At 42.2% G+C, this 21,094-nt stretch overlaps 1 protein-coding gene and 2 long non-coding RNA genes across 15 annotated transcripts in view; 2 read left to right on the plus strand and 1 right to left on the minus strand.

Moving 5' to 3' along the window:
- FOXP2 (forkhead box P2) overlaps positions 1-21,094 on the minus strand; it is a 727,796-nt gene that overhangs the window by 457,390 nt on the left and 249,312 nt on the right. Inside the window, exon 1 of one of the 13 annotated variants that reach the window (XM_053252212.1) lies at positions 18,873-18,895. The exons of the other annotated variants lie outside the window; for them this stretch is intronic. The gene's annotated coding sequence lies outside the window, so the exon portion shown is untranslated. Of the gene's footprint in view, positions 1-18,872; positions 18,896-21,094 lie in introns of those variants that run through there. 13 annotated transcript variants of the gene reach the window in all.
- Positions 9,286-12,827, plus strand: LOC128326091 (uncharacterized). The gene is made up of 4 exons (XR_008307845.1): positions 9,286-9,370; positions 9,462-9,667; positions 9,970-10,974; positions 12,588-12,827. It is a non-coding gene; the product is annotated as an uncharacterized LOC128326091 (long non-coding RNA).
- On the plus strand, positions 15,139-19,688 carry LOC128326092 (uncharacterized). Its single transcript, XR_008307846.1, has 3 exons — positions 15,139-15,588; positions 17,688-17,755; positions 19,528-19,688. It is a non-coding gene; the product is annotated as an uncharacterized LOC128326092 (long non-coding RNA).

The raw sequence follows: 21,094 nt of genomic DNA on the forward strand, positions 1-21,094 counted from the left end.
GAATATTCCCTATGACAAATATACTTGCCCTTGTGATTCAGATAAGATACAGACATGTACTTTTGTACTGCCCCATTTATCATGGTTATCTTTATCCTTGCAACAACCCTGTGAGGTAGGTTAGGCTGAGAAATACATGACTGGCCCAGAGTCACCCAGATAGTTTTATGGTTGAATGGGGATAAAACTCAGGTCTTCCCAGTCCTGGTCCAACACTCTAACCACTACCCTATGCTGGCTCACTTTATTTTTATGTTTTTTCACTTTATTTTTTATTCCACCTATTATTAGTAAGCATCCAGGCAGCTAGGATGAATTTTATTTTTCCTTGTTCTTATCTGATTAGGATTCTCATGTTACTGACCAAGTTTATGGCTCCTGCCATTAGCACTTGATGTAAGATGATTTGAGTATCCTAAATCAGGGTTTCTTAACCTGAGAATCCTCAGCTGCAATGGTTTTTGTTTGGGGATTATGAGAGTTGTAGTTCAACAGCTGGGGGCCCAAGGTTAAGAGACCCTGTCCTAAATGATGTTAATGTATTGTATTCTATCTGTCGTTGATAATTATGTTGTTTATAATTAAAATGTTTTGTCTTAATTTTTTTCCTAGCTTATTGACCATAGTAAAATTTGATTATTTGAAAATTTCTTTACTTATCAAAACGCAATCACTGGCAAGAAATGTGATCTAGTTAAGGGTCCACAAAGTAGAGGGAGACAGAGAAATGTGAAGACCAAGGTAGAAGATCCAGAGCAACTTCATGTTACATATGTGCAACAGGGGGTGATTGTTGTAATCGCTGCCACCACCCCGCAGCCTCCTGTGCTTCTCCCAAATATGACCCTGAAGGTTTTGGAACTGTTAGGGACATATTTTCATGATGCACAGGAGGCTGAAGAAGGAAAGGGGAAATCAGCAAAAATTACCAACATCCTTTGAACACACAAAATATTATTTGGCATGTGCAAATTTAGTCTGGATGTCCGCTACTTCTCTGTGTGTTTGTCTTCTCTTCAAACAAAAAACCATATAGTATGAACTGCAGAATGGCAAATCTCCCTTAATCCTAAATTGGTACCTGAAAGTTTGGTATATATATTTATTTAGACATAACAAAGGAAGCCAGTTTTGTTCAATATTTTGTCTCTGTGTCAGTCCTTTTCAGGGTTCATATCATTCAGGCAGTGTTGTGTTGGTCCCAAAGCATCACAGAAAATACAGGTGAGGATATTGTCTTTTACTGGAGAAACTTCTGTTGGTAAAAGAGTGTAGTTTTCAAATACCACAAATACCTTGCTCAGGGAATGCCAAAATGTTGAAAAGGTTGCATTTATATTCATCATGCTGGTCTAATAAAAGGTATCATATTACCAACCTCTCATATCTGATTCTCAGTAGCGAAAAGGGTTCTGATGACAAATACAAGTAGGTGCTCAAAAGAAGAACTCTAACAGCTATCTTGCTTGGTGATCTTTTTCTTTCTTTCCTTTGATAAGAAATTAAAGGTAGCCTTTGGGAGAAGCAGCTTTTATTTGTTTTTACTTTCCCCCTTCCTTACAGCTAAAACAATTCCATGGTCAAATTTAAGTAAAAAATCTACTTTGGTGAATTTAAAATTCTATAATTGAAACAATTGTTTCGGGGCATTTGTGTGTTTACATCATTATCTGAATTTAGGAATGCCATATCGAACACAAAGATACACACAGAGATCCTGAGAATAGTCAAAACTTTGTCCAGAATACAACTTACATTAATTTTTAAGAATCTGTGGGTCTTCCCATCTTTCCTGCATACAGGACTACATGGATATTTTCCAAGTGCTCCTCCAAATCTCCCCTCTTCTAATCTGTAGTTATGGCTGCTTTTTAAACTAAGTGGAGAGGAAATACCCTTCTTTCTATTCTGATGAACACACAGCTCTATGCTAGGACTTAATGTTCCTAACAGCCAGTGGCATAATGGTGTTGGCAGTGGCCCATGGCTAGATTTGTTGGTGGTCTCTTCACCGCAGTCCCCATCCACTCATCGCTGGCATCCATGGGCCCCACTCACTTCCACTGCCTCATTTCCATTTGCCAGTATGATAGATAGATAGATAGATAGATAGATAGATAGATAGATAGATAGATAGATAGATAGATACTTTACTTACGGCCAGTGGCCAAAACATTTGCCAGTATAATGATATCACCACCCTGATGCAAGTCAATCCCAGTGATAAAAAGCACTGGCACAGTCACATCATTATATTAACGTAAGAACAGCCCTGATGGATCAGGCCCGAAGTCTATTTATTCCAGCAACCTGTTTTGCAGTGGCCCACCAGATGCCTCTAGGAAGGCCCACAGGCAAAAGCTGAGGGCATGCACTCTCTCTTACTGCAACTCCCGAGACTGGTATTTAAAGTCATCTTGCCTCTGAGCCTGGAGGTGCCCTATAGCCCTTAGACTACTAGCCACTGATACCCCTCTTAAAGCTATCCAGGCTGTTGGCTGTCACCACATCTTGTGGCACAGAATTCCATAGATTCATCATGCATTGTGTGAAAATGTACTTCCTTTTTATGCCACGTTATGGCCAGAAAAGGGAAGGAATCCAGCAGCAGCAGTGGCAGGTAAGTGGGGGGACACAGAGATCAGCTGTCAGGGGCTGTGGAGGCAAGTGGCAGTTGAGTACAGTGGCTCCCTCCCAGAAGCCCATGTGCAGAGCACATGTTCACCCAGTTGTGAATCTGCCTCTAACAGTTACTGAAGGTTTCCTCCCCTCTGAGTCTATTTTATCACACATAGAGCTTGGGTTGCCCTTTGCTGAATTATTGGCCACTTATGTGGCCACAGATGTTAGGTTTTAGCTAATAAACATAAAACATTTTAGTTTTCGAAAGTGAGGGGTGAACTGGGCCCATTCAGTTCTCCCACAGCCTGAATTTGCTAATAAGGTGCGGAACTGTACAGGGAAGAGTGGCCAAAGTTGTTACTAAGAAGTATATACCAATCAAAGTACCTTTGTGTAGTGGAGGCTGAGCCCTCTCACCCCAAAACAGCTCCCAACAGCCCTCAAATCATACAGTCCATTCTGTTCTCTCTCCTCCCCGTATTATTTTCTTTGCTTTTTCTGTTTTTCTGACTGGACACTTCCACAAGTTTCCTGAAGGGGGTGCTTCCTCTGTTCCCATCACTTTTTCCACTCTCCTCTCACAAAATGCCTTCCTTAAGCAGGGCACTGGTTTACCAACGCCCAAGATAACACCATTTTGCAGTCTTAGGTCCACACAGAAGGAATAATAATTGCCCCAGAGCCAATCCTGGAACTGCTGTGTAACTTCTTTTCTAAGCGCTAGACTCTGGTGCGCAGACAAATTACAGCAAGGGATATGTACAGGGAGGCCAGCTGCAATTTGTTTGGCCATGCTGCTGGAGGATGGGGAACAATTTTGCTAGCACATGTGGAAGAGCGAGGTCCTGGAGAGCAAATTCTGTTTGTGACTGTGTCTCACATTCAGAAGAGGAGTCCAGCCACTCACTGAAGATATGAAGGTAGGGCCATGGCTGCTCTCCTCCTTTCTGGGGCTGCTGATAGAGGTCCCTTGCTTTTTGCAGCAAGAGAGCCCCACCACAACAATTTTATCTCTCCTACTTAGACCTCCCTCTCCTTCCCAAAAAATTCAAAAGTAAAACTAGCTTGACGACTGATCCTCAGTGATCTCTCCCTGTGCAGTCTCGCTTCCTTTAAGAAGCTGCTGCCTTCTCTGCTGCGGCTGCCCAGCCCAACGCGCCAGAATGTACTGAAGTTTAAAATGGCAAAAACCTCACTAAGGCAGTACGAATAGCTTCCTGCTGGAGAACAGGAATTTTTCCTTGCAATTGGCCAAGGGAGAGTGTGTGTGTGTGTGTGTGTGTGTGGTGTGTGTGAGCAAGAGAGAATCAGAATGAGTGGTCAATGTGTAGAGGAGAATGGGAGATTGAAAAAGATACAGAAGGGAACAGAATAGCTGCAACAAGAAAACCTCCCCCCCCCCCACCCGCCCGCCACCTGTTTTATTTCTTACTGCTTTAATTGCCTGTTGTTTCTGCTGGCAGCACTCACAGTGTGAGTATGCAGGAGAAAGAGACCAAGATTGAAAGAGTTAAAACCAGCAGCGAGGACAGGAGGGGAGAAAAACGTTATTGCCACTTTTCTATCCCCGGCTATAATTGTCCATTATTTCTGCATTCAGCATAGCAGCCTTGCTAAGCACTAAATGAAATGCCTTCTCCCATTCTGCCCCATTACCCTTCTCCATGCTGCTTTAGGATGCCCCTTTTTGCATAGACTGATGCTTCATTAGCACTTCTTCTCACTGCCATCCATTGTCTCAAACTAGGGTTTTTATTTTTTGGTAGATAGTTTTGTGTTGTTGATTTTGGCTATGTAAGTGGTTCTTATTATTTAGAACTGAATGTTCATTTGTGTTGAAAGACATTTTAAATTGATTTTTGTACGGCTGGTCTGGCACGTATCAGTAGTGAGGTTGGATTTTAAAGCTAGATAAATTCATATCAAAATGAATGCTTTATTTGTAAAATTTTGGAAGTTGCATTGATTACAAACAGCTGTGCAAATTAGTGCTTCTACAAATATTTATTTATTGCTTTCAAAAAAGTTCTCAAAGCAGGATATGTAGAAAAATCAAGAAATAAGATGGTTCCTTGTCCCAAAAAGGCACACAATCTAAAATGTCTTGCATATGACTTATGTGTAAAACTGAAAAATACTTAAGTAAATACTTTAATATACAAAAGAATATTTAAAGTATTTTATATTGTTTAATGTTTGTTAACATTGCTTCCAGAAAGCTCTGCAGGTAGGCTAACGCTGGGGAGAAAACAAGAATTAGTTGGCTTCACTCAATATTGCTAACAGACCTGCTTACTCTTAGCTCTGCCTCTTACCACTGGCTCCTCCCATCATTACCTACCCTGCCCACTGCCTTGCCATTTGCAGGGACCAACAGCTGCCACTGCAGTATTCAATACCTCCCATTACCTCAATTAGTGTTCACCAGTACTTGTGATACCCAGGTTATTATTGTTCCAAATGATGAATTTCAAATTTCAACAATAAATTTCCACAATGCATTAATTTTTCAGAAAGGTTTCCACACTATTTCATTTCAAGTAAGAGAGCTAAGACTATGCTTAGTGAATAGCTCAATATGGATGTTTGACTCCAAAAACAATGGGGTGTGAATAGGAGATATAGGGCTGGTTGTTTGACATTTCTTTTATAAGAGCTTGTGAGAGGGAAGTTACAAGTTTGGTTCTGATTAGCCTCTTTTCCTCCTCCCTGCCAGAAGACTCCTCACAGGCAGTGATGTCCCTTAGAAATTAAAGTGGAGTGGGTGTGAAGGAGATGTGAATAAAAAGATGAAGGTGAACTGCATGATGCCATTGCAAACATGAAAAATATTTCATAACAATTTTATTATATTTAACATATCTGTATATTATTTTTGCATAAATTATGCACACATATTAGAAGTTGACTAGCCAACTCTCCTACAAAGCATTACTTCAACATTCTTCTTGGATTTTTGTTGTAGTTTTTCAAATATCAGTTAATGTATCTATCAAATATCTGTTAACCATCCAGAGAAGTAAGTTTTGGGCAGTATAAAAATATGTTAAATAAATAAATAAGAAAGGGAGTGTATTCATCTTCAGCAGCTTTCTCTTATGTCCAGCACTCCTGGTACTTCCACTGACATTGGGAACTGCCTTCTAGTTATGGATATGTCATGTCTTCAATATATAGTTTGTATTTATGCTTTAGGCTGTTCAGATGCAGATATACCACTTAAACCTTCATATGACATGAAGGCATGTTCTTTTTCAACTCTGTTTTTGAGAGGAAAACTGGTTGCAATTTTTTGTCTTCTGATTTTCACTTACATTTATAAAAATGTAATGTTAGAAAAATGCAAATTGAACATAAGGTCAATATATATTATTCCAAATCATACAACACGTTAAAAGTTTTAAAACTTCCCATTTCACACACACACACACACACACACACACACACACACACACACACACACACACCTTTTGTTAAATCAATCCAATAAATAATAGAATTTATTTGATTAAGGGAAAAAGAAAAGAAAAGCAGAAAAACATATACACGGATCTGTCCTTCTGTGATTTGTATTTCCAATAATCTTAACTAATAAAAAATGTATTTGATTAATAAAGCATATCAGCATTACAAAACATAGCATAAGGTCCCTCAGGTTAACAGTTGAGAGAAAATGAAACAGTCTCTCAGTTTCAGACCTGAGATGGCTTCAGGCAAAGAGCATGGCTTTTTAGACTGTCAGCCTTTTTCTTATTGGTTAACTAGCTAAGAGAGAGAGTATAGAGTTGCTGAAGCTGGTTCTTTGAAGGCCACGGTTTTCTTCCTCAGTTCTGAAAACTGATTTTCTTCCTTATTCCAGTCTCCCTCACAGAAATCTCACATCTCTTTCTCAGCTACTCAAACTCCTAAAGGACAAAAAGCCTTTTATTTCAGGTATCCACCAAGGCCAATTGATAGGGTGACACAAACAACATAAGGAAAGGTCAATACAATTACTAATTGGAGTCCACTGAAGGAGCTACTGGGCAAAGAGATTCTCTAAACTGAGAACAGATGGACAATGGCCCTCAGTCTCAGGCCTGTGAGTAATGCAGAATCCTTGGCTAGGTAAATCTGCAGACCTCTAGCTTATGAGTCCCCTTCTTACTGATTAGCGGTTGAACTGTTACAGGTTGGTAAGCTGACTCTCTCACTTCCCCTTCTCTCTGGGTGTTCTCATTCCTCTGTTTCCTTCTTCATATCTCCACTTTAAAACAATCCCATCAGGTCTGTCTGTCACACTCACACACACACACATACTCACACTCCAACCCCTTCCTCACATCTACCAATGCACCAAGCTTACAGACATGTATAGGTGATAAAAAGATTTTATTTCCAAAAACTTACCAGCACAATACTTTTCCAGATATAAGCTTATAGTTATCATGTAGCTCCTGAGATGTTGCTCCATTTTGGGTGGCATCACTGCCGACTCTTAGGCACTAGCAAAATTACATAGAGTTGGTTTCATTGGACCCTTGGTAAACTATTGCTGTGGCATTACATTAGTCCCCTTTCTATTTTGTGGGTCCCAAGAAAGTTGTTCTACCATCACCACCACACAAAAGCTATAGGCAAGAGGTGGCCTCTAGAGTGGGCCATGAAGTCACTGGGCATCTCCCCAATGACTCTAACCCCTGAAGTTGCCCTCATTGTATGGACATAAGAAGCTGCCTTATTCCAATCAGGCCAGCTCAGTATTGTCTACATTGACTGGCAGCAGCTCTCCAAGGTTTCAGGCAGGAATCTTTCCTAGTCTTACCTGGAGATTCCAGGGATTGAACCTGGGATCTCCTGCATGGGAAGGAGATGTACTACCTATGGCCCATCCCCTAAGCGAAATATATTACAGCAGACAGTGTTCTTATGTAGTCATTCATCCAAATGCAAACCAAGGCAAACTCTGCTTAGCAAAGGGGACAATTCTTGCTTGCTACCACAAGACTGACTTAATCATAGTTGTAACTGAACTTAAACATGCTCTTCCACACTCCATGGTGGGAAGTCCAGGGGTCCTGCCAACAGTTCAGTTTGTTTTGAATATGAGAGTACCTGAGAGTTTCGATATCTTTGCAGAGGTGTATCTCTGACTCTATTCCCCCAGGCTGAACCCGGTTCTGAATTAGTTCTAGGTAGCTAGCTAAAAAAACCCTTTGCTCCTTTCCCCTCTGGAATGTACAGCAATTGTCCACTTAGTTATTACTGTGAATCCACACAATGTTTGCTGCCAAACTGATGGACACCCATGTTTTCCCTGTTGTCATTCTTCCCCACACCCCTTCCTTTAACTGCCTTGTGGTTCTCTCTCTCAATGTAGGAACAGGTTAAAGTAGAAACCTGTACTGTAGGGATAGATTAACACAAGTATTCCATGTAGAGGAATGAGCAATGATGCTATTAGAGATGTAACTAAAATGCTAAATGCTAAAGTGGATGCACATGGCAGGCGGAATGTAAATATGATAAATAATAAATAAAGATTAGGAAGAAGGTTGTGGAACCAGCACTGGCAACTTAAAAGTAGGGAAGAGGGAGGAAAGTCAGGTTGCTTACCTGTAACCTAGTGGTCAGGACAACAGTGATCCATTGTCCTTCACATTGTGGATGTCTGTGCCTGTGTGGACATTAGCCAGCCCGAGCAGTCAAAGCTTTTTGGTGGTAGCCCTGCCCCCTGATGACATATACAGCACTTCAGATGTTACCTCCCTCAGTTCCTGACCACCATGATTTACTTAAACAGGTAAGTGGCCACCACAGCAGGGAGGAGGGAGGACCATGTGAAGGATAATGGACCACTACAATAGCTACAGGTAAGCAAACTGACTTTCTTGTTAGTGGTCCTATTGTCCTCCACACTGAGGAGATTAGCAAGCTACTCACCAAGATGGCAGGAGAAGAGGGCATCTACTGAAGAACTGCATCGAGCATTGCTGCTCCAAACTGAGAATGGGCTCTTGACCTGGTGTCCAAAGCATAATGATGAACAAAGGACAATGATCCATTCCATGTTTCTGCCCTACAAATAGCATCCAATGGACTCCATGGACGTCGGCCATGGAAGCATATATCACCCTAGTAAAGTGTGCTTTAATAGTGGGTGGAAGCGGCTTCTCAGGAAGTGTCTAGTCTTGTTTGATGGCCAATGTTATCCAGGCGGATAGTATCTGACAAGCGACTTGCTTCCCCTTGTTCTGTCCCACATAGCAGACAAACAAATAGGTAGATGACGGAACAGCTGAGTACGATGGAGGCAGAAAGACAATACCCATTTGACAACCAAAGAATGCAGGTGAAGGAAAGAACACTGGAAGGCAAATGTCCTGAGAAACATGGTATTGGGATACAACTTCAGGCAAGTATTGCATATCTAGTTTCAGGAGGCCATTATCTTGTTGGGAAGAAATGAACAGAGGATGTGTCCTTAGTGCTCTGAGCTCCAACATATTGAATTAATTGCTAAGAGAAATGCCATTTTAATTGTTAAGCATTTAAAGGAACAGATGGCCATAGATTCAAATGGTTTGCACATAAGAACAGATAGGACCAGTTTCAAATCCCAGGGGGATGCCAACCTTGGAGCCAGGGGATACAAATGAAGTACTCCTTCAAAAAAAAATTTAACAGGATCCAAAGAAAAAATATGACGTATAGCAAGATAAACTTTTAATGAAGGAACAAAAAGATTCAACTTCCTCAAATGCAACAGGTAAGAGAGAATAAAATCCAATGGAGCCTCCTTGGGGTCAATTCCCTTAGAACACGTGGAGGAAATAAAACATGTCCATTTTGCCTTGTAGGAGCAAAAGGCTTTTGAACTAGAACCACCCAATCTGTAATCATGGTTGGTGATCCTCCAAGCCGTGAGGTGAAGACTCTGGATGCAAGATTGAGCCTCGTTCCATGGTGAGCAGATCTGGAAAGTTGGACAGGGACACATGACTACCATTGGATAGAACCAGCAGTGTGGAGAACCAAGCCAGCTGAGGCCACCATGGTGCAATGAGTATGCAATTTATGCAGTTCTCTTCCATTTTCCTTTTCCTTTCAATATTCCTTTTCTTTGCTTTTCCTCAGCCCTGCCGGTGTAAGTGGCAGTGGGGAAAACATGTAAAGCAGGCCTTTATCCCATGAGAGGAGAACCGCATCTCCCAGGTAGTAGTGGCCGTGAGATGCCCTGCTGAAGAACTGCTTGCACTGTTTCTTCTCCTGTGTGGCAAACAGGTCTATGCTGGGGAATCCTCAAATTTTTTAAAATCAATTAATGGGATTGTGTGTGATGTGCGCAACTCACGTTCTCTTTCTCAGCAATCTGCATGGCAGAGGGCCAGATGTGACTGAGGCACCAAGTGACACCAAGACACCAAATGTGACTGAGGCACCAAGTGACACCCAAGGGCCGGATGTGACTGAGGCACCACTGACTTGGTGACTGGCACCAAGTCCAAATTTCCAAGGCTAGCTGGCACAGTGCAGATGAGTGTGTTCTGCCTTGGTGATTCAAGTAGGACATCACCATCACATTGTTAATCATGACCAATACAGAAGTGCCTTTCAACAGTGGTAGGAATGATTTCGTGGTTTTCCAGATGGCTAAGAGTTTGAGTTGGTTGATGTGGAACTTGTATTTGTGGTCATTCCAATGTCCAGCCACACTATGGTTGGCCTGTGTGCGCATCCAGTTTGAAGAATCTGTTGTAAAAGACATTGTGGCCAGAAGCAGGATAAATGGCCTGCCTTCGAGTAGGTTGGAGACCTTGGACCACAAATGTATAAACCGATAACTATCATCTGGAATCAGGAGCTGTGCGGGGGGTGGGGTGTAGTCCTCCTGTGGGTGAAAGATGGACAGGAACCATTGTCATAATGGACTCATTCGAAGGTGAGCCAGCAATAGGATGCTGGTAGTGGATGCCATAAAGCCCAGCATCTTCTGAATGGACCGCGCTGGATGTTTCTGTAAGGCCAAGATTTTGTGGGCCATGGCCCTGATGTCAGTAATTCTTCAGGATGGCAGAGAAGCTAGCATATTTTGTGAGTCGAGAATTGTGCCTAAAAACTCTATAGTCCTTTGTAGGTGTTAAATTTGACTTCTCCCAATTAATAGATACCTAGATGGTCTGAAAGTGTCAATGTGGTCTGAATATACTGATGCAAGCTCTCTCTGGACTATGACACTGAGAGCCAATCATCCAAAAATGGAAATTGATGAATGGTCTGCTGATGAAGATGGGCTACCATGACCATGCACTTGGAAAAGACTTTGGAGAAGTGGAAAGGCCTCCTGATGCAAAAACAAAGGAATTTCCTGTGGTATGTTCTTATGTATATATGGAAATAGGTTTCCTTCAAGTCTATTGCTGTGAACCAATCATTGTAGAACAAAAGTTATCGAATATGGTTGAGGGTAGTCATCCGGAAATGTTTGGACCAAATGAAATTGTTTAGGCCACAAATATCCATGATGGGTCTTCAAGACTTCACCTCTCTTTGGGTTTGTAAAATAGGTTTTACAAACTCTCTTTGGGTTTGTAAAATAAGCTACAAGTTGAGGACCTTCCTTGAAGGAGAAGTAGATTTAAGCCAAGGGTGTCTATGCAAGCCTACAGCCACAACTATTATACAAGAGCAGCAATCTGCTTTGTAGCACACTGAATGCAGCTGTTGCTTTGTAGTCTGCACTGCAGCTCTTTGGTAAGGAAGGTCATGGCTGCCTTTTTCCTGTTCTGGTTGAATGGTTCCAGCTTTTCCAAAATAAAATGGGTGTAGCGAGCCATGCACACTTGATAATTTGAGAGACTAGCAGTTGCATGAATGCATTCCCCCAAGGAATCAGTTTTTATTCCATCAGGGTCAGATGGGGAGGGACAATCATTTTTGCTTTGGGCCATGTTGAGAGGACTCAACCACTATTGAATTAAGCTTGCGGTGCAGAAACAGGTAGTGTGTGTCACTATGAACCCTGTACAGATTTTTCAATTTCTTAGATGTTGGTTGAATGGACCCTGTTTTGGTCCAAACTGCCTTTACCACCTCTGTGACAGTAGGTAGAAGCGGCAGAGAAAGGGGGGCAGCAGAAGTGGACTTGATCAGGCCAAACACAGGGTCAGCAGTCTCATATTTCAACTGCTGAGAATCTAATCCAAGGATAGATGTCATACACTGCACTTGCTCAGAATATGTCCTATAGTTCTGAGGTGGACTGTCGATAGGCGTGTGCACGGAACTGGCTAGTCTGGTTTGGTTCAAGTCTGAACTGGACCCAAACCAAACTTGGCCACTTTGGTCTAGCACCCCCTTGCGCCATCCCACCCCAGTTTGGGGTTTTTAAAGATTATTTAAAAATAATCTTAAAAAAGATTATTTAGGTTTTTTAAAGAAAAATTCAAACTTACCACCTCCAGGGGAGTTCTAAGAGGCGGGAGTGGAGACCCATTGCGCAAGGGCGGTGGCTTCCAAAATGGCCACCGTGCAAGGGGGAAAGGCCCCATAACAGTCTGAAGAACAGCTGAATGACCAATTTTGGAATAAAGGGAGGCCAGTGGGGGGAGGGGGAACTGCTGCGGACAACCCCCTGCCTCGGATATATCCCCCGGAGGGAGTAAGTTTGAATTTTTTAAAAAAAATCACCAACACCCCAAACTGGAAGTGGCTCTGTGTGTGTGTGTGTGTGTGTGTGTGTGTGTGTGTGTGTGTGTGTGTGTGTGTTGGTTCAGGGTGTGTTCAGTTTGACCCTGAACAGTCGAACCAAATCAGTTTGATGTTGAACCTGTTTGCACATCCCTAACGGTCCCTTCTCACCATCCAAGGGAACCTCCCATCACCCTTATCCTCTAATACGTGTTTATCCAGTTGCGCAAATTGTGTAGACTGTTGGCTATGGCAATCCTTAGCAACAGTGGCTTTTGCCTTCTTCCTCTTTTCAGGATAGGACCCCTTAGCCCACTTGATTGAGGACAAAGAATACGACCTGGAATGGGACCTATAATGCCTTGGGAAGTATGCACATCTATGAACTTGCTCTCTATTGTCTGGTTCCCAGTATAGTCACCTATGGAAAGGTAATGACACCATGGGTTCCATCCGTACCTATTCCACATGCCTATTGTAATAATAATTGGAGTAGCTTGGGAACCGTCTATAGCGTCATTCAGGTGATCCCTATTCTCTCTTCTTCCTACAGCACTTATTTATTTATTTAACATATTTTTATACTACCCAAAACTTGCATCCCTGGGCGGTTTACGATTAAAATCATTATAAACATTAAAACAATTAAAATCATTTAAATGTTAAAACCATTAACATTAAAATCATTTAAAGCCAACATTAAAATTTAAAACAATAAATCTAATTAAAAGCCTGGGTGAATAAATGTGTCTTCAGTGCTTTTTAAAAAGTTGCCAGAGATGGGAAGGCTCTTATTTCAACAGGAAGCACATTCAAAAGTCCAGAGGTAGCAACGGAGAAGGCCCATCCCCAAGTAGCCACCAAACGAGTTGACAGACCTCTCCTGATGATCTCAATGGGGGCGGGGGGGTCATGGTGAAGAAGACGTTCTCTAGCCAGGGCCTAAGCCGCTTAGGGCTTTATAGTTAATAAACAGCATCTTGTATTTTGCCAGGAAACATATTGGCAGCCAGTGTAGTTCTTTCAACACAGGATTAATATGGTCTCTCCTAGGTGACCCAGACACCAACCTGGCTGCCACATCTTGGACCAACTGCAGTTTCAGGACTATGTACAAAGGCAGCCCCACATAGAGCGCATTACAGTAAGCCAGCCTAGAGGTTACCAACATATGTACCACTGTTTTGAGGTCGTTCATCTCAAGAAATGGTCACAGCTGGCATATCAGCCAAAGCTGATAAAAAGCACCTCTGGTCCCCACCTCAACCTGGGACACCAGTCAGAGGTTCATATCCAGAAGCACCCCCAGACTGAGTACCTGTTCCTTCCGGGGGAGAGTGACCCCAACCAGAACTAGCAAATCAAAATCGTCTCCCGATAATCTGGATTCAACCTCAGTTTGTTATCTCTCATCCAGCCCATTACTGCCTCCAGGCAGGCATTTAGAGAGCTTATGCCTTACCCTGATGATGTTGACATGGGAAAAATAGATTTCATCAGCATATTGATAACATCCTGCACCAAATCTCCTGATGATCTCTCCCAGTGGTTTCATGTAGATGTTAAACAACACTGGATACAATATAGAGCACTGTGGAATACGAAAGTTCAGATTTTGAAGAACAATCTCCAAGACACACCATCTAGAATCTGCCTGTGAGGTAGGAGTGGAACCACTGCAAAGCAGTACCTCCCACCCCCAATCCCCTCAGACGTTCCAGAAGAATACTGTGGTTAATAGTATCAAAAGCCGCCTAGAGATCTAAAAGGACCAACAGAGTCACACTCCTGTCAATTCCCAATTGGAGATCATCCATCAGGCCGACCAAGGCAGTTTCCACCCCATAGCCCACCCAAAAGCCAATTTGAAATGTGTCTAGATAATCAGTTTCTTCCAAAGCCGCCTAGAGTTGGGTGGCCATCACCTTCTCAATCACCTTGCCCAGCCATGGAAGTTTGGAGACAGTCCTGTAGTTGCTTAACTCTGAGGCAGGCTTCTCTGAGGCAGGCTTCTCCATGGCAAGCTTCTTCAGAAGTGGTCTAACGATTGCCTCCTTAAGACAAGGAAACATTCTGCCCTCCCTCGGAGAAGCATTTATTATCTCTACCAGGCCCTCTACAACAGCCTCCCTGCCAGATAGTATAAGCCATGTTGGGCAGAAATCAAGAGGGCATGTGGTAGGCCACACCATGCGAACAACTTGTCCACATCCTCAGGAGTCACAAACTGAAATTGATCCAGGGTCATCACATAAGAGGAGCTGCTGGACAACTCAGCATCAGACTCTGTAACAATTTGAATCTAAGTCGGCCCGAATACGAGATATTTTGTCCAAACACAACTCATTAAAAACGTCACAGTGAGTAATTGTTGGTTCCAAGCAGGAAATGACACTCCTAAGTATGTTCATAGTCTTTTCAAGCTCATGAGTCACCAAGCTGGTCTATCAGCCCTTCTGTTACCAGCCCCTCCCAACAGAAACTACCAACAGGAACTACCAGCAAGGGTGCACAGCAAACCCCAATTTAGAGCTCTCCACTATTTAAATTTCATTAACATCCCTCCCCCTCCACCCAATTCCCAGTAAAGGATAGATGAGGAAGATGCTTTGCCTCAACCCACAGGCTTTCTGGTTGGCTTCAGAGTCTGAACTCTTGTTCTAACTCTCAAGGCTGAGGTATGTTAATACAGTTAGTTTGTAACCTGCTCCCTTCTCTTTCCTTATGTCTTTATCTCCTCACAGCTTCACTTGGGCTTCTCTCATTTCCGCTGTGGCATCTTTTGCTTCCTGCTGCCTGGTTTCCCTGAAGATCATGCTTCCCCCCGCTCCCCAAACTATGAAAATGGGGTAGCTTTTCTGGAACAAAGTTGGACAGCAGGAAGGAAGCCAAGCTGCTGAAGTTGAGTCCAGCCAATGCCACTTGACTCAGTTTTGTCATCTCTGTTTCTCATATCAGTGTTCTTTCCTACTAAATTACCAGGTCACCCATAGTGTTGAATTCTGAAAACTGTTTCCCATGGATCCTAATCCTCCTGCATATGGACCCCTCCGCTGCAAAACACAAAGCACTTGCTTCCCTCACACAGACACTGATCAAACCATGTTGTTTGGTCTGCATGTTTGGGAGCATTCTTTCCCAGTGGGACCACCTGAACCCTTCTCCTGGGGGAGTCTGTGGATTTTCTTTACATGCTTATTATCCACTAAGTCTGTGATGAGAATGTCTATCATTCCTTTGTTGCAGTGGTGTTGGCATGGATGCTGTGCAAGTGTCTGTCAGTGATGCTATGAAGAGGTATTTTTTGCTCTTTACTTTTCTGCTTGAAGTGTCTAGGATTGTGGTGATGTTGAGCTTGCCCTATCCTTAGGTTAGAACTATGTGCAAAGCTACTTGTGCAAGTTATACAGGCAGGCAAATGGAGACCTGCTTTCTTAAAGCTGAGTTGGTTTGGGGGTCACAATCTGAATACTTGAACTAATATAGAGCCCAATATAAATACAAAATTATTTTTTTTATAAGCAAACAGTTGTATACATCCTCCTTCAGTTACCAAGCAAATTAACTTAAATGAAAGCGACTCAAGGAACCAATCTATTCAGTAATCAAAACAACTTTGGTTTAAGATGAGAGTTAAGATGCTTTACATTTTCACTCATGCTCTAAAACGAATGGACATTGCAAGTTCAGTGCCCATCTTACCTTGTGTGCCATACAGAGGCGTATCTAGGGAAAATAGCGCCTAGGACAAGCACTGAATGCACCCCCTCTCCAAAAATCTGACACCCATCTTTCAGATAACTTTACCATAATATCAGCTCAAAAATACAAGTCAAGCTCGTTAATCTTTTAATATTTCAAAAACTATTTAGCAGTGGACGTAGCCAGACCAAACAATGCTGGGAAACTACAAATTTCAGTATACTGGGGCTTATGAAATACCCAAAGACTATGTGGAGGTGTTCTTGGAAAACAAAACAGAAGTGCCTGTCTAATTCTCTACTATGCATTGTAGCATCACTATTACATACGTTTTAAAAATAAATGGAGAATTTGACTTTTCCCAGATACTCTGAAAATAATTAAAGGATATGCAGAGTAAACTGTGTCAATGCTTGGAATATATTCTAGTACTTCAGAAAGACAGTTAAAATGAGAGAAAGAGAGCAAGAAACTCCCAGTGGGCCTTAATACTAAGGATTTCACACTGATTCAAAGACAAACTCACCATTAATAGCCATATTAGCAAGACATCACATTTAACTCACTTATCACAAGAAGCAAAGTAAGAGCAAATGAATACAATCCTAGCTCATAAGCTTCAGCTCAGTATTCACAAGCCCTGATTCTCTGTACATAGTGCCAAACTGAATATGTGTACAATAACATATTATTATTTTTTTTAAAAAAACCTTTAGCCCCTTCGAGGGGCTTTCTAAAGGCCATGGCGGGGGGATCTGCAAAGGTTCCCCCTCCCCCCACCGGACTCTTAATTCACTGCCGCAGCCTGCCCCAAGCTGATTTTCGGGCCTGTTTGGGCCTGCAAAGATCGGCATGGTGGCCATTTTGGAGGCCGCTGTGCATGCTCAAATGGCCTCTGTGAGGCCTGGCAAGGTCTACAGACTTGCAGAGACCATTTGAGCATGTGTGGTGGCCATTTTTAAAAATATTATTTTTAAAAAAAATGGCCACTGAAAACAAAATGGCTGCTGTGCATGGTCAAATGGCCTCTGTGAGGCCTGGCATGGCCTAGGGCCTCGCAGATGCCATTTGAGCATGTGTGTGTGGCCATTTTGTTTTTGGCAGCCATTTAATTTTTCCATTTTAAAAAATGGTGCCCCCCTTCAAGTGGCGCCCGGGGCACATGCCCTGCCTGCTGCACCCTAGATATGCCCCTGGTGCCATATAAGCTGTAAAGACTTGGTACAGACTGGTATACAATGATGACTTTAGAAATGAGGCTTCATGAACCCACACTTTGCCTTGATCAGGCAGGAAGTGATTAGGGAAACTGAACCTGTTAAATGTCCACCTGGATGCATCCCACCAGCCCAATGTTCATCTAAAAGACCAAGGTAAAGCGTGGGTGCATGGCACCTCATTTCTAAAGCCATCATCATATACCAGACTGTACAAGATCTTTACAGCTTATATGGTGCGGAAGTTAAGATGGGCACCCTAATTTGCAATTGCCATTCTTTTTAGAACACAAGTGAAAATGTAAAGTATCTTCATTCTCAACTTAAACTGAAGGTTTTTGGCTTACTGAATTTCCAGGTGTTTTAAAAAGGGAAATCTGCTTAGACACTATGGGGAAGGGATTACTCATGCTGGTTAAGTGGAGTCTTCTCATTCTTAAGCAGTATACTTCTGATGTAAAACCTCTGTGTTCAAAGGCAGTCTGCCACCAGCTTATATGCCATCGCAAAGACCCGGTCATCTTGCATCCGCCCTGAATTCCATGGTTAGTACAATTGCCACCTCACTGCTCTCATATGTGTCTTCATTAGACTATTCACCACATACAGTAGCTTGTAAGGGCCCCTATTACCTTGCCACCAGCTTGTGCTTCCTCATAATTTACCTCACAGAGTTGTTGTGAGGAGAAACGTAACTATGTACACCGCTCAGGGCTCCTTGGAGGAAGAGCGGAATATAAATGTAAAAAATGTAAATAAAATAACCATTCACCCTAGCTTGAGTTCTCTTCCACAATTCGTTGCCAGCTCCTTGCATTCCCTCACAAGTTCATAAATAACTCTGCAACAGCCATGGAAATAGCACTGGGAGGAAGTACACGTCCCAGATGTCCCCATGTGCTTCCCTAATGTCCCTGTGTAAATTCTCAACCAGCCCCATGAGCTCTGCTTCCTGTCGAAGAGGCCCTCTCAGTACCAGAAATGTAATGAACTGTACGAGAGATGGCCATCAGGGGGATGCTACAGATTCACTGGGATTGCAGCATCCAATGAACATTCTCAAGTAGCCAACACATCTTTTATAGAGCTCAAGGTTCAATTTTTTAAAACTGCTGCATCTTAGCCACTTTCTGCACCAGATCTGAAGTGGTGGTGTCCCCTAGGTGATGCCTGCAAACGTTGAGGCACATTGGGCAGACAAATTAGAAACTCCCCCATCTGAATTATTCTAGCAGAACTGTGATATAAGGAAAGGTTATTTGATAGGAGTTTTCTCTGCCATAGACGCTCCTTCTACAACTGGAGGATAAATTTTCCTTTCTATTGAAAAATTACTGATTTTGATCAGTATTCTTTGGAAGGTACTGTAATATCTTAAGCCTTGTTTGATAGAAGTTCCCATGCCTCTCCAGACTAATAGCACTATAGGCCTCAATAACTGGGCAGGGCACATAACTGATCTTCAAACTCACAGACTACCACCCCCACTTGAGTAGTACAGATCTTTTCCCCCTTCATGTTTGAAAACACATGCAGTAGTTATTAAGGAATATTTAAAGTCTGTACACTTGGCAACATTCCACTCAGCCTAACAGAGTGGAATGATCCAAGTTGTCAAGTTTTCAAAGTTCTGTTTTGACTGAAGTTTTATAAATTACCTACCAGATAGTAAAATCATGTGAGCGCAAACCACAAGGTTTGAGCTTCCTTATGCTGAACACCAAAAATTTTGCAACACCTTCAACTAAGAAGTCACTTTCCACCCTGCAAAACACAATTAAATAAAGTTAGTGGAGTCAGTAATAGTGGCAGTGTGATCCCGCCTCATGATTTTTCAGCAGTGCATAAGGACAAAATTTGGTCTTATTAATTAATTTGCGTTCTTATTAGTTAATTTGCGTTCACTTTAAATCTGTACTTCATTTCTGTTTTTTAAAAAAACCACGCACACACACACCCAACCAATAATCATTAAAAATAACCTCTTTAGACTCCATGGCTAAAACTACAGATTGTCTTCCCGGAACGTCCTCACAAACCTTACAGTTCTCCTGCTTGATTTAATTTCTTTCAGGATGATGTTATCAGCAATGCTGTCTCCTGAAATAGTGGTAGGCCTTAACCCCTCTGAGTAACTCATATGTGGTTTATGAGTATGAGTGATTCATACTCTGCTTTATGAACCCCCTAGAGAACATCTCCCCATTCTTTATGAGCCACCTAGAGAACAAAAAACCCCTAATTCTTGAAACCCCAACTGGGACGGAGACTTCTACGAGTCCTCACATCATCTTCCTTTTCTCCTTCCTTCACTCAGGACACACCTGGCCTTGAGAGCAGCAGCCTTCCCCGCACCCTTCCAGTGCCTGTTCTTGGGCTACAGTTGAGCTCCGAGGAGCTGATAAGAGAGCTCTTCTGGCCTTCGCTCTTCTTTCTCTTTTAATAAGGCTGTGGCATGTTTCAATTTAATGATACTTATTAGCGTCTGTATTTTTCCTTCTGTCTAGAAAGTAATACGTTTAAAAGGTTGTACAGACGTGATGTAGCCTCTGAGCATAGACGGAGTAGATTTCTTCCCTTTAAGCCTCAGGCCTCCACTGATTGTTTAATGGCTGACAAAGATAATGTTTATTCAAAGTAGTCCTGTTTAAATTAAATTAAATTAAATTTTAAAAAAAAATTAAATTAAAAGGACATCAGGCATTAATATGTTCTTTTAATTTCAGTAGGATTACTTTGAGTAATATTCCTATGTCAGTCACTGTCACTTTCTTGCTGTATTCTCTACGAAGTAGGTGAGGATGGGTTGTTGGCATTTTTGTTTTAAATATACTAACAGATCTTATGCCCTGTGGAATGCTTTGGCTAATGTCAGAATCTTTGAGAACAATCTGTGTGCTGAGGTGGTGGTGGGTTTACCTCGCATGATTTTTATATTGTTTTTTACTTACATTTTTAGAATAAACTTTCAATTATTCTCCCGACCCCAATACAATTTTTCAGGAATTTTTTAACTGTTCCCTCATTATTTGGAAGCAAGTCCCACTGAGTTTAATGTTTACTTCCTTCTAGATATGCACATAGAATTGCAGGCTCAGTTATCAAAATGCTGCTGGGGGAAAACATGTGTCCTCCAGCATCCTCTTTCTCACAGTGCTCAGCTACATGTTTCCAGAAAGCTCCAAGGAAATGTAGCAAGGAAATCCCAGAAACCATTCCCACCCAGTGCCAACTTATTGCGGTGTAGACTGCCCTTGAACATGGAGTTTCTACATGAGAGCCAAACCGCATGTGAATATGGAGGCTTCATTTCTTAAGTATGGTCAAGTGAGTTTAACCATACTTTATATTCAAGAGCAATCTGCACCAGAATGATGGTTCTTGGTGCTGGGTGGGAATGTGTTTTAGGATTTCCTTGAGGTTCCTTCTTTAGAACTTCCTAATATGGAGTCCTTGGTCCTAATTCTATACATTTTTACTCAGAAGTAAGCTCCGGACAAATAACTGGGGTTCTACCCTCAGAAGGTTCAAATGCTCCCTTCTATACTTTCCTGAGAGGTTGGGAGGAAGGGCGGGGAGAGAACCCACATTCTTGCCTAGGATCTCTGTTGGTCCTGATTACTATGTGCATTTATCCAGAAATAACCTACAGTGGAATCAATGGAGTTATTTTCTAGTTATTCTAAGATTTACTGTGAGGCTTTGCTTCCCCATCTTTGGTGGGGGTGAGAAAAAGAGGGCAGAGGGAGAAAACAAATGCCAATGAAATGAAAGGGAGAGGAAGAAATTATTCTTTAACTATACAAGTGCCAGAGTGCTCATAAACTGTCCTTATCAGGCACCTAAGTACAGAACCAGCAAGTCACTTGCTAGGAATTGCCCCT

The sequence above is a fragment of the Hemicordylus capensis genome, chromosome 5 (assembly GCF_027244095.1).
Source record: "Hemicordylus capensis ecotype Gifberg chromosome 5, rHemCap1.1.pri, whole genome shotgun sequence".
NCBI classification, from domain to species: Eukaryota; Metazoa; Chordata; class Lepidosauria; order Squamata; family Cordylidae; genus Hemicordylus; species Hemicordylus capensis.